General features: G+C 38.4%; 1 protein-coding gene across 1 annotated transcript in view; it reads left to right on the forward strand.

The window, feature by feature from the left end:
- DCLK1 (doublecortin like kinase 1) overlaps window positions 1-14019 on the forward strand; it is a gene marked incomplete at both ends in the record, with an annotated part of 337256 nt that overhangs the window by 162473 nt on the left and 160764 nt on the right. The gene's annotated exons all lie outside the window — the stretch shown is intronic.

The raw sequence follows: 14019 nt of genomic DNA on the forward strand, positions 1-14019 counted from the left end.
TTCATATAATTTGCATGTTCATTTCTTCTTTTACAAAATGTTTGCTCCTGGAATTCTTATAGTTTCATTGTTAGTGAAAGTGATTTCTTTTCTTTTCTTTTCTTTTCTTTTCTTTTCTTTTCTTTTCTTTTCTCCCCCCCACCCAACCCTGTATTTTAAATTCTTAAAACCTGGCACTTCACAGCATTATTCCTTTGAATGTCTTAGTTCTATAATTTTACACACCCCCTTATAATCTAAATTTAATTCGTTTTCAGAAGTTCTTTACAGAAAAGGACCCATAATAAGTCGTGATCATTCCCAATTATCTTCTCATAATTTAATACAAGAGGATTTTACTGCTTTCTAAAAAGTATTTCTTAATTTAAAAAAGACTGTTTCTCCCAACTTTAACTTTATAAAACAGTAGCCACAATTTAACAATTTCCTAGTCTTAGAAGTATTTTCATATCTTTAAAAAAAATGGTTCTTCCCAAGTTGTTATAATGCTGCAGTGATAATTTAACTATTTCACAGTTCTAGAAACACTTGGAACATTGATGTTTTAAGGTTATCATTGACTAGAATATGCCAAATTTTAGTAATAACCTTTCACTTCTCAGCATAAAATCAATTCTTCACAATCACATCTTCCTATTCATAAAACATGCCCAAAACAAAGCTTCCTATTAGTATGCTACCCTAACAAAACATTCAATGAGCATCTAATACATTGTAAAATCAATGATATTTTCATTGTTCCCCACTAGTGTCACTATAGAGGCCCCTCGGTCTGGTGGTAAACATGCCTTTTATCTTTAGGACCTTGGGCATAGTATGCTTGCAATAAACATTTGCCTTCCCAGTTTGTCTATTGCATGTAGTCCTTTCTAAATCTTGAGACATTGCTGCCACTCATTTAATATAATCCCTCTTTGGAGAAGACAAAACGGCAGTCAAGAGACATCAGGATCCCACAAGAGCGATTCAGAGTCAGGATTAAGACAATCCAGTTCTGATTCAGCTCGGTCTGAGGTCCTGCCTGTTACCCACTTGTTCTTGGGAAATTGTCATGTCTCGTACTCTCCCTGCTTCTGTTTTAGAAGCCAAGGAGGTGTCCCATAAAGGCTTTCCTGTCCTTAATACTCTATCCTGCATATATAATGTAAAACAACTGGCTGAAAATGAACAAAGCAGAAAAGACAAAGAGAAAATAAGATTCTATATAATCCAGGGTCTGCACAACTCTCATACAATGAGGATTTGGTCATTGTGGCCTCAGAACTGACTGGTGTACGTGAGAAAGGAATCAGAACCATGTGTTTGCCTTTCTTTCAGGTTAGTACAACATCTATAATATTTTAATAAAGTGTTCTAGGCTTAGAGTTTGTCTCTAAAACTCTCTAGAAGTTAATAATAGAAAAATGAAGCCATTGACAGTTGATGTTACTAAAAAAAATCTTCAGGTTAAAGTTTAAACAATAATGTTTCGAACCTTCCTTCTCGAACATTTCTTGTAGTCAAAGTGAGATGAGTGTGTTTTGTGGGAAATGTTTATATAATTCTATATTTTTGTGGGCATGAAAGATATACACCTGTAACAAAGTACCATGAAGTGGGGGGCTTAAACAGCCAAAATTTATTCTCAAAGTTCTGGAGGCTAGAAGTCTGAAATCGAGGATCAAGCAGGATTGATTCTTTCTGAGGGCTGTGAAGGAGAATCTGTTCCATGACTTACTCCTAGTTTCTGGTGGTTTGCTGGCAGTATTTGGCATTCTTTGACTTCTAGAAGCATCACCCCAGTCTCTGCCTTCATCATCACATGGTGTCCTTCCTACGTGCATGTCTGTTTCTAAATGTCCCCTTCTTATAGAGCCAACAGTCAGTTTAGAGGCCCACCCCATTCTAGCATGACCTCATCTTAACTAATTACATCTGCAATGACCATAATTTCCAAATAAGGTCACATTTTGAGGTCCTGGGAATTAGGATTTCAACAGATGAGCTCAGAAGGGAGGCACAGTTTAAACCATAGCAACACCCCTCACTGAGATAGTGTAGAAGATAACTATTCATTCCGTTCACTGTAAAGATTCATACAAAGACATTTCTTGAGCTCAAAAAAGACTGTTAACAGTTCATGTGTTTGGACACTGCAGGGCAGTGTAACACTGCAAATAATGCAGAAAGAAGTTTCCAGCTCACTTTAGAAATTAAATTATGGTGATGGTTTTGTTTAAGTACATTTAGTGAGAATAGCTGTTGTACATGGTGATTTTAACCTTATTTCTCTCTGAAGAGACCTAGTAATAGGGGCAGATTTCAAACTTGAAGTTGTCTCAATGACACGTAAGGAGAGGACCTCAATGTTGGGATTCCTGTTGAACGGTTATGCCTCTTTCATGGTTTTGAAGCGGTGAACGGCTGCTCTTCATGGCAGTTCATGCTTAGATTTCATGTCCCTTAACATCAAGGAAGTTGTGATTGGCATGGACAAATGTTTCAGCATGGAGGGAATGTTTAGTCATCTACTTGTCAGGCACTTGAAAAGAATATGATTTTCAGAGGATGTAAGGAGATAGCTTATATTAATAGAGCTATTGCATTGTCCTCTTCACATATGAAAGAAAAATGGATAATACACAGAGGGAAAGAGAATGTTATTTTCACGCACTTTGGTTAGTGTTGATTGCAATTCTAATGTCTTACGGTTGTCTGAAGTCTGACATCCATTAGATGGAATAATTTTCAGCAGAAACACAGTACAAGGGGAGACAAACAAGGAACTGCTGATTTATTCTGCCATCTAGTCCATGATCATTGACTTTTCTGAGTGTAATCTTGGAAGTTTATGCCTCAGCAACATTAACTTAAGGCCTACATACTGTTTTTTGCCTTTTTTACTAAACACTTCCTCTGCCTGCCACAGGACCGCACATTATCTCAGTGAATTCTTTCTGCTGTCCTGTGGGGTGAATGTGATATTATCCTCATTATCCCTATGTAGAAAAGGAGGTTTCCAAATGTTGAGTAATTGACCTAAACCACCCAGCTAGTAATTAATGGAATTGAGTTTTAAACCTGACTTTCTCTGATTCCAGAGCTATTAGACAAAGCTGTTCAAGGCCACTATAGTCTTTGAAAGCCCCTATTGTATGCTCTTCTGTATTGGTGCATTGTTAAATGAGAACTAGAACATTAGAAAGTGTAAACATGAGTATGTTCTCATCCAAACATCTAGAGAATCTCCCTGTGCTAGTATGAATGGGCCTAACCCTTTAAATACCATGAAGGATATTCAGAGCTAATCATCACACTTTGAGGGAAGGCCAGCAATATTAGACAAGTTTGTGAAAGGAAGGAAGAATCATGTCAACTTACTCCTGACTTGTAGAAACCTAATAAATTAGAAATTGTTAGAAATTATTAGTGAAAGGCCTTGAGTTTTTCTTCTCACTTTGACGTCCCAGGCTGTTTCCCTAGATGGTTGAGTTTTATTTACTCTGCCCATTTCCAACTAGAGCTAACATTTTTAATAGTTTTTAGTAGCCATGGTTGTTTTTTGCAGTTGGGCAGAGCAGATGTGATCAAAAAGAAAACTACTGCTTACGATTGATCTTCTCTTTCTTTCTTTCTTTCTTTTTTTTTTTTTTTAAGAGACCTTTCATTTTTAAGATGAAGCTGGTAGCTATTGAAACCGTGATTAGACCTTGTAGCGTAGCTGGGAGATGACATAAGGGGTGGGAGAGAGAAGCGAAATGTGCTTCTTCTCTTTATTACAGGGAGTTAATTTGGTTCCTTCTCCACTGAGCTGGTAACATTTGCTCTGAAATTTCATGTTACTGATTCTCCCATGCTGTCTATTTCACTCCTCTTTTCTCCCAAGAAGGGGGAAAGGAGATGGTTGAAGAGAGAGGAAGGCGCAAAAGGCAAGTTCAGCTGGCACATCCACCCTTTGCCCAGGATACCCATGTAAATGTATGTGGATGTGCCCATAGTGTGCACACGCACGCGCGCACACACACACACACACACAAGACAAGATGAGTTGTGTCTTTCATAGGCTCTAATTTTCAAGACATATTGGGTCTTAGCTATGTCCTATCCTGCCTTTGGAAATTATAGGTATAACAGTCTGCTGGGAAGCCTGGTTGCCTTCCTTGGGCCCTGGGCACAGCCATGGAGACCAGCCTTGAGCACATTAACCATGGCTAATGGCCACTTAGTGTGGAATTCTCCCCCAGAGATTGCAAACTGCTTGCCCATGGGTTGAATCCAGGACACAGGTGTGTTTTATTTGGAATGCACCATGTTTTGTTTTGTTTTTTTTTAATAAAAAAATGAATTTATTGCCAGCTTTTAAAAATCAGGGACTTTCAAATAAAAATCTGATTTCACTTTTTCTTAAAAACTTAGTAAGTCTAGCAGCCCTGGGCTTACTTTGCTGCATGCCAAGTGTCAAGTAACTGCTGCTGCCCCATTTAGGGGAAGGGAGACTTCCAGTTTATTACATTCCCCACTGATTTCCTATTGTCTGCCTATGTTAATTATTGCTTATCGCCCCATTTGCACTGTGTTTTAATATGCTGACCTGCTTCACTTTATGTTACCTTCTAGGTCTCTAGGCATTAGAAGTCCTTATGTTTTACACTTAACCGCATTGTGTGGAAATGGCAACCAGCCCTATGTTATTCACTCAACTCTAAATTTAGATTAAAAAAAAAAAAAGAATAACGAAAACTCTAATATACATGGTATAAGATGAAGACAAAGAAGAAATATTGGCCTAGAATGTTTTGGTCACCATCTATGATTTTCTAAAAGATCGTTGAGTAAGGAATACCTCCAAGTATGTATTCACAGTTGTATACCCATTTATTTATAAAAATACAATGTTTTTAACGAAGCCTTCAGTTTGGATCGTAGAACTTTTTATCTTACCACTGCCATCTCTCACTGTCTCTCTCAGTCTTTTATTAGCTGTGCTTGGATCTAAATACAATTATGCAAAAATGGTACTATTATTCAGACAGTTCCAGGGAATGTTTTTATTGGCAATTTTAAAAGCTGACTTACTCTAAAGTATATTTTTGGAAGAAGTACTTTTCTCCAGTAATATTTTTGATGCTACATAAATGTTTTTATTAGCTACATTTGAGTTAGGATAAGGAAAAAAAGTAATTTTTCCACTTAATAGTTTTAGAGTGTAATTTTAGGTTGCATTTGTGCTAAGTACTTCTGGGGTCGTTATTCTCATTTAGAAGTGGTTAAGTATCTGAGGAGTAGAACACTAACGAATACTGAACACCCAGGAGACAAAAGGTTCTGTCCTCAGCTTATGTAAGAAAAACAAACAACAACACAACAAAAACTTCCCGAGTTTTTGAGGGCTCCCACCATGAAGGTAGTGATGGTGACGGTGACCATGGTGTTGATGGTCAGGGGGCAGTGCTGATGCTCATGCCAATGATGGTGATAGTAGCAACAACCATTTTGGAGATTTTCACTCTACAGGATTGTCATTAGAAAACATCATTTACTTGAGAAGACTAGTCTGAATCCTATTTTAAAACATTCCTTTTAATGTCAAGCCGTATATCCAGGCAAGTGGATTGGAAATAGACATAGAAATGTTTAAAGTGACGAATTCCATGCCTCAATGTCAAGCAACATTTACAAATGTTCCTGGCAGACACATACTTCCATAGGTTTGGGAATATCATTTTCTGCCTCCAACTGTAAGTGACAAGCCAGTGTGCAAGAATAGAAAAGACAGAATGATTATCTTTATGATTTTAGCCCCAGATACCCATTCCTTGGATGGTGATTTTTCTTGCAAAACTTTTTAAAAACCAGGTTTCACCAAAGGGTCCTGTGAGGAATCAGTATAATGATGTGAGTGAGTCCAGTGTCTTTGGGGCATGGCACATCATAGGTCTTGGTGCTGGCCTCAGGCTCCTTTGAAAATATGGGAAGGAAATTCACAGCACTGTGATTCACTGGTCAGTGCAAGTTGAGTAAGGGTTAACAAAATTGCAAGATAGCAACTGGTTGCTTTACCAAAGTTTCAACTACAATCCAGAGAAACTGTATCTGAGGGTGTTGGCCTGACACAGGTTTTGTGGGTTGGGTTTATTTTTCTGGGTTCGAAGCCCAACCATTGTAATGCACGTGTCCTAACTTCACTTGCTTGCCAAGAACCCTGACACATGCCTTACATTAGCTCGTGTTTTAGTGCCTCTTTTTCTCTAAGGAAAGTATGTTCTGTAAGAGTATGTCCCATGACATGGTGCCCTAGCTGCATGTTCATGTAGACCAGCAGCTGAGAACACGATCAAGGAATGAATATACTTTCCATTTCATAATTGTTGGTTGTTGTTGTTGTTGTTTTTTGACTCAGCAAATTAAATTGCTTGCATTTCAAAAGAGGATATTTTCTTTTTTTCTAGTTTTTAAGCATCAGCATATTATTTCAGTGTTAACTACTAGCCATTTCAGAATTTCAACAGTATTATTTGCTTTTGCAAAATAAATTTTGCAAAATAAATAATTTTGCAAAATAAATAAATAAATAAAGGTGTCTTAGAGCTTCAAACTTGTGAAAAGTAGTTTGAGAATCTTTATTTTTCTCTCTCTGTTGTTATTATTTGAGTAATTTATTTCTATTCTTAATGGCTTTATTGTTCTCTGGGTGATAACCAGAGTTTCTTTAAGAGATTTTTCAGAAATTTCTTGCTAGGAGAACAATTGTAAGATAATTAATCATTTGCTAAGTTTATCATCAAAGAAAAGGTGATAAAGTAAGGGAACAATAGAGGATGTGTTTTTAATGACAATAACATGGCAACACATTCCTGATATTTGGCTATAAAACAAATTATAGACATATTTTAGAATCAGAAATGTGTAGAATTACATGATTATAGAACAGAAAAATTCACAGTGGTTGACTTTAATATCTTGTGAATAACAATGCTCAACGCTAAGAGTGGAGAAAAGAAGCCAAGAATGGAATGAATTTGGAAGAGAAACCTTATCAGAATTAGGTTTTGGCAGGATGAGAAGACCCACATGTGCCAAGTTTTAACTGAAAACTAATTATAATGGTCACATTATGAATTGTGCAGAAAAAGAAGGACGTTATTGGTTCTGATGGTTTAGAGGCACAGGTGATTGGATTTTTTAAAGTCTTTTTGGAAAAGAGCATCTCCTTAAAACTGAACCTTTCTGTCTGTCCCCTTTAACTGGTATCAAGAAGAATGAGAAATTATAAATATTTTAAAAAGAAAGAAAATTAAAACAGAAAGGGTATCCTGTACTCAGTGATTCCAGTAAATGGACTGACTTTCTTGGCTTTTACTTCTGTTATCATAATCTCACTTAAAATATATTAGGTAGATGATGGTAAAATATGTTAGTGTTTCACGCAAGGGGAAATTGTGATAGGGACACAATGACTTGTGTGGCTTCAAAAAAAATGAGGCTCTGGCTGCAGAGATATTCCCTTTTGTTGGTAGAGGGCGCTCTTGTAAAGTAAATATAGCGACTGCTGAGCCTCTCCCCGGCTCGGTGATGTCAGCGTCACCATGGAGATCTCATTCCAGTGAGGGGAACTAGATTCCACAGTCCTGCTTTGGAAATGTGTAAATAGCAGATGCTTTTATTGCCTTTGTTTGAATCTCTGTCTGTGCAGAGCAACTCAAACCGGAAGCTCAGAGGAGGGGAAGTCCATATTTGTCTATAGTGGCTTTTTACTCCCTGGAAGCAGCTCAGTCTCTCCTGGGACAAGTGTGCCTAATGACAAGTTAATGGAAAAGATATAAATTTATATTTTACATAAAAAGAGTCAGAAAGCCGAATATGTTTTCCTAGGATCAAAGAAATAATTCAAACTTCCTTTCTAAAAAACTCGTTAGACACTTTTTGCTAGAAACGATTTATGTGCAATATATGTGGTAAGTATTTTTAAAATGGTTTTATTAACTGAAATTTATAATGCACAAATGTAAGGATACATATTTCTATGCTTGGAATAGATTTGTTTTCCTGTAGCTTGGTATTTAAGACCCTGCTTTTGAATTGTTTCAAATTTCTACACATCTTCTGTTGAATGTGGCTAAGCTCTTTTTTAAATGTGTACAGTTGGGATGTAAGTAACATCTAACTATGTTGATAGAATCTGTCTCCTTTACAGCAGGGAGGGTTCAATGCAATAATGTATACTGAGGATTACATATAATAATGTATATAACTATTCTTTTTAAAAAATATTTTATAAAAAAAGTATTTTATTTATGTTTTTGAGAGTGAGAGAGAGAGAAGGAGCGGGGGAGGGGCAGAGAGAGAGGCAGAGAGAGAAGCAGACTCCCCACTGAGCACAGAGCCCAACTTGGGCTCAAGGTGGGGCTTTGTCCCAGGACCCTGAGGTCATAAGCAGAGCCAAAGTCAGATGCTTAACCAACTGAGCCACCCAGGCGCCCCTATAGAACTCTTCTTGTTGCTGTTATCACACCAAGAAGAATTTTCATCTTTTCTTTATATCTTCACCATATAAATGACTGCGGTAAAACATAGTAGAACCAATGTAGAAACTGATAACCGAGAGAACTTAAGGAACTGTTCCAAATGTATACAATGTTTATGTCAAATCCAGTCTCAGAACCCAGGTATCCTGATTCTCAAAGGGCTTTTTCCAACACATCTGACAATTATAACTACCCATATTTTTTGAGGTACAGTGGGTGTGGCATTATGCTAAGTGCCATCAGAGATAAACTCTGATGCAACAAATGGGATGTCTTTCTTTGGGGTTTTCCTATATTAACCCAAGTGTTTCATATAATAACCAAAGAACTGGGTAAGAACTGCCAATTAATCAATAGAATATTAAGCATTATACGCCATAAACTGATTCCCTCCTTTATGAACTACATGTAATACACATACACCTTCTTTTCTAATGTAGGGACATTTTTTTAAAATATTTTATTTATTTTCAGCGTAACAGTATTCATTGTTTTTTCACCACACCCAGTGCTCCATGCAATCTGTGCCCTCCTTAATACCCACCACCTGGTTCCCCCAACCTCCCACCCCCCGCCCCTTCAAAACCCTCAGGTTGTTTTTCAGAGTCCATAGTCTCTCATGGTTCACCTCCCCTTCCAATTTCCCTCAACTCCCTTCTCCTCTCCATCTACCCTTGTCCTCTATATTATTTGTTATGCTCCACAAATAAGTGACATTTTGACAGGGAAAGTTTTTGCAGAGGAATACAAATTTCTGGAGCCCACAAAACTAAAAGTTGTGACAGATCCCAAGGGGTCCCGAGTTCAGACACGGTTTATAGAACCAGACCTGTGCTGGCAGGTGACCATAGTCATTAATGACATTCACAGCATCATTTCAGTGGAAGCCTGATGGAAAGCATGTACCATATCCCAGCTTCTATGTTAGCAACTTCCACCAGCCTTGCACCATTTCTGTGATGCTAATTCAAAGTACGCTTTTCACCAAAGTAATTATACTAGTAGAATTCCTATTCCCTAAGTGAGAAGGGACACCTATATGCTGTATTTTATCCAAATTCTCTTAGGAAGGAAGCCTGTTGGTATAGTGCCCAGGAACAATATACTGTTTTATGTTTTATTTGTTTATATTAAGTATACATTTGGCTTATATTTATTTGGAAGTAAAAATGCATTTGAGCTAATAAAAAGAATGAAAATGGATCGAGAACTTATGCCTTTTTGAGTCACAGTCTTAACTCATCTAATCTTTAAAGCAACCAGTATGATGAACATATTTGATATGAGACACAAAGAGATGAACGCCTAAGTGACAGAGTTGGGTTAATTCAGAACCTGGGCTTTGATGACAGGGTATGCTCTTGGGAAATTGTGCCAGAGCAGATGTCTCTCTGGTGCTGAAGAATCCCACCCAACAGGAGGCCCTACCTCTGCCCTGACTAAATGTGGGGTCTTTAGAAATGGGATGTGTTTTAAGATAGATGACTGGGGTTTCCTAACTCGCCCAAGTCAGAGGTAGTCACAGTGCAAAGACTGCAACTCAACCACCTGACTCCAGTCCCATAACATAAACCACTGGTAGAGAATGCAGTTTACTTTCTGCTGAATTAGTAATTCACAGCAGTGGGCTGGAAATTCTTTGGAGTGTAAGTCTATACACATATGTACTGGAAGAGAAGAGACGAAGGATGAGAACAGTTGTATTCTCAAGGCCTAGCACTGTGGTTAGTAAATAATATGTGTTTAATAAACATTTATTCAATGGTGACTAGGGTTTCAGGGCAGGGGTAAGTCACTTTGGATTGGAGTGGATAGAGAAGGTAAGGCTTGAATCTTCAACTGAGCCTTGAGTCATAAAAGAGATTTGAATAGGCAAAGAGTTAGGTAGGAGGGGATACCAAGTGAAAAAAAAAAAGGTCATACAAAAATCCTTGCAAGTAGGAAGGAAGAATCCCTTTTTTGAGAAGAATATGTAAAGCAGCTAGATTGGAATGTGTTTTAGGTGAGACCATAGCCTTTGCATTTGTCCTTATATCCTCTCATCCATGCATCTATATCCATCCAAACATCCAGTCATCCATCCGTCCATCCATCCATCCATCCATCTAAACATCCAATCATCCATCCCTCCATCCATCCATCCATCCATCCATCCATCCATCCAAGCAACCATTCATGCATCCATCCAATAAATGTTTATTTATTACCAGGTACATGGCATGACTCCTATAGACTTGAAAAGTAGGTTGGAACCAGATAGAATGTCAGACTCAAGATGAACTTTAACTTGATAATGGCAAGCCATTGATGTTTTTCTGAGTCATGAAGAGAGATTTTGAAAGTTTTAAAGAAAGAGTAGTTTAGCAGAATTAAACAGGATGGATTGGAGAGAAAGGAGGTAGGAGTGAGAAAAATGCACCAGAGGGAAATGCCAAGGTCCACAGGTAGGAAGATAAGCTCTGGACTAATGTGGTAATGGGGGTGAAGAGAAGGAGGACAGGGAAGGGCCTAGGTTTGAGAGATGTTAATACATAAATGGAATTTGTTTTTTTCAGCTGGTAATCCTGAATTTTGAGAACCTCAAATTTAAAAAGGAATACACTTATAGATATATAAAATCAGATCTTTATGCAAAACATTGGTAATCCTTTGATATTAGTGTGTCCCGTAATGCCAAAGGAAAACTCTCACAGTATACTGGCCTACAGAAGAGGGTTATACATCTTCTTCTGTTACTTTTTTTTATTAGATGAAATACATTACAGCCACCTCTAAATCAATGATAGAGAGTGAAAGCATGGATAATAGAAATGCGTCGATTGTCCTAAATCCATCTTTAAGCCTCTTTTCCTATCAAATCTTTTATCGAAGTTTCTAACAAGGAGCAGGTTTATAACTTTGAATTTGATCTACTGACCATACGCACCTTCTGTGCTGGGAGGTTGTGAGCAGGGAAATGGCTAAATGATGCCAGAGCAGAGAGCACAGAAGACATTACAGTTTCTGATGGTTCAACAAATTCTTTGATTTTAGTCACTGCAGATTGAGAGGTAAATGAATACATGTTGCTTGGCACTGAAATGACTTTTCCCTGTCTTTCTGTGCTGGGTGATGACAGTTACTTTTCTTTAACAATCGCTGCATTCCTTTTATGGTCTTGGAATCCTAGAGTTGGAAACAACATCAAAAGTTCATCATGTTTCATTTCCCACTTGCCAACAGAATTAAACCTAAACTGTCCAAGTCGGATCATTGGCTGTTCTGTTCTTTGAGTCTCAGGCTTAGAGGACAGTCCTGGGTATATGATGGAAGGGAGTTAGTTAGCTGGCAACCTGTTTATTGTGTGCTGGAGTTTTGAGGATAGTTATCAGCCTGCTTAGCAATAGCATAAAACATATGCCCACATAGATGAATGTGATCTGTGTGGCAATCAGATGTTCTAGAATACAAAGGATGGGAATATGTGGAATGAAAGGACAATTGCCTTTGGAAAACAGTATCTTTCATCTATTAGAGATTTGTTTTCATAGTGTTTGGCACACAGCATAGCCCAGAGCAGGCCGATGATAAATGTTTATCAGCTAGGGAAATATGGCTGCCCTGGAGAGTGCGTTATGTTAATTTCCATTGTATGGTCCCTGAGCTCTTTTCCCCTCTGGCCTTCCCTGCAGAACCAAAAGGAGCCCCATCGTGCATTAGTCCATATGATGCTATGAGAAGGAGTGAGCTCTAAAATCAAATACGGTTGGGAAATACTGTATTTTCTATCTTCTCTTTGGAGTTGTGATGTACATGAGCACATGAAGGGTTTGCAAGAACCAGAAATAAAGAAACCTGTTTATATCAGATGAATTCAGTATTTGCCAAATCTATTTGGCCAGAGGACCCCCCTCCTTTTTTTGCACAAAACATATTAACCATTCATACTCTAAGAAATACTGTCTTTTAAGGTTAATTTTTCACATTTTTTGCCTGAGGGAGAGATCATGTTTTATTCATTTTTGCGTGTATATGCTCTATGTTAATTGGCGCATAGTAGGCTCAGTAAAGACTTAACGTGTGTAAGGTGAAAATGGCCTGTGTGGGGTTGGTTGAGTTGATATCAACTGCTGATCATAAAGGCTGGGGTGGGGTGCTTGTCCTGAAGACAAAGATGGACAGGGCCACAGCTGGGATCAGACAGAAAGGGAGGAGTGACATCGAGTGGATTCTGAATTCAAAGGGCCTGGTTTTTTTGTCTTTTTTTTTTTTTGCTTTTTAAGATTACAGTGAGAGAGGGAACACAGCAGTGGGAGAGGGAGAGGGAGAAGCAGGCTTCTTGTGGAGCAGGGACCCGAATGTGGGCCTCCATCCCAGGACGCTAAGATCATGACCAAAGGCAGATGCTTAGCCTCTGAGCCACCCAGGTGCAAAGGGCCTGTTTTTTTATTTTGTTTTGTTTTAGAGATTTGATTTATTTAACAGAGGGAGAGAGAAAGAAAGAATGCACAAGCAGGGGGAGTAGGAGAGGGAAAACCAGGGTGTCTGCTATGCAGGGAGCCCAATGCAGGGCTCGATCTCAGGACCCTGGGATCATGACCTGCACTGAAAGCAGACACTTAACTGACTGAGCCACCCAGGCGCCCACAAAGGCCCTCTTTTTATCCCAAGTAGAAAATCGGAGCTTCTGACACCACTCTTGAAGATATTTATAGTCCATTTTCCTTAATTGTTACAACAGCCCTCTTAAACCACCTATTTTTTCAAACTTTTCAGAAATACATCATGGATGTACCTCATTCATACTTAGTGTTTATTATCAAACTATTCTAGAAATGTCATTCTTAAAATTTCAGCAAGCGATTATTTGGAAATGAGAGCTTATTTGGAAAAACTATCTGAAGGCTACATCATTGTATTTGGGACCTCTAAGTAATGCAGTGTTCTCCCAGCTTACTACTGTAAGTCTTACATTACCTTCCGTGTGTCAGGACAGTGCTACCCAGCGTTGACCCAGAGCAGAACCTCCAGAGATGCCTTGCAGCCGACTACAAACCAATGAGGGAGGATCTGATTGTAAACCCAGGCCAAAATGATCTAACACTCCAGGGGGTGTTGTCTGTCGGCCTCAGACATCCCCGGGGGAAATGCTATTAGAAAGTCTGTTTCATACAGCTCTGAATATGGCTGCTTCATGGTGTGCTCCAAGCAAAGGAAATTGAAAATAGAAATCAGCAGTGTTCCAGTGCCTTCTGTTGGCATCATACATTTTGAGAACAAAATATTTCACCATGTATCCAACAACAGAGAGCAGTATGCTGGAAATCCCTCCTTTTGACCACATGTACCTGAAAAACAACATTTAGTTCTCTTAAAGTTCTCATTGGAGAATAAGTTGAATAAATATCAAAAGGTGTTTTAAGACTTTGCTTTTGCCTATCTATGAGAAGCTGGGTAGCACGGGAGTTTTCAAGTTTAGCCTAACTTGAGTGGTGGGCATACAGTTGCCTAGTGTCTATATCTGGGTCTCGGAAAT

Source organism: Martes martes (assembly GCF_963455335.1).
Source record: "Martes martes genome assembly, chromosome: 3".
Lineage (NCBI taxonomy): Eukaryota > Metazoa > Chordata > Mammalia > Carnivora > Mustelidae > Martes > Martes martes.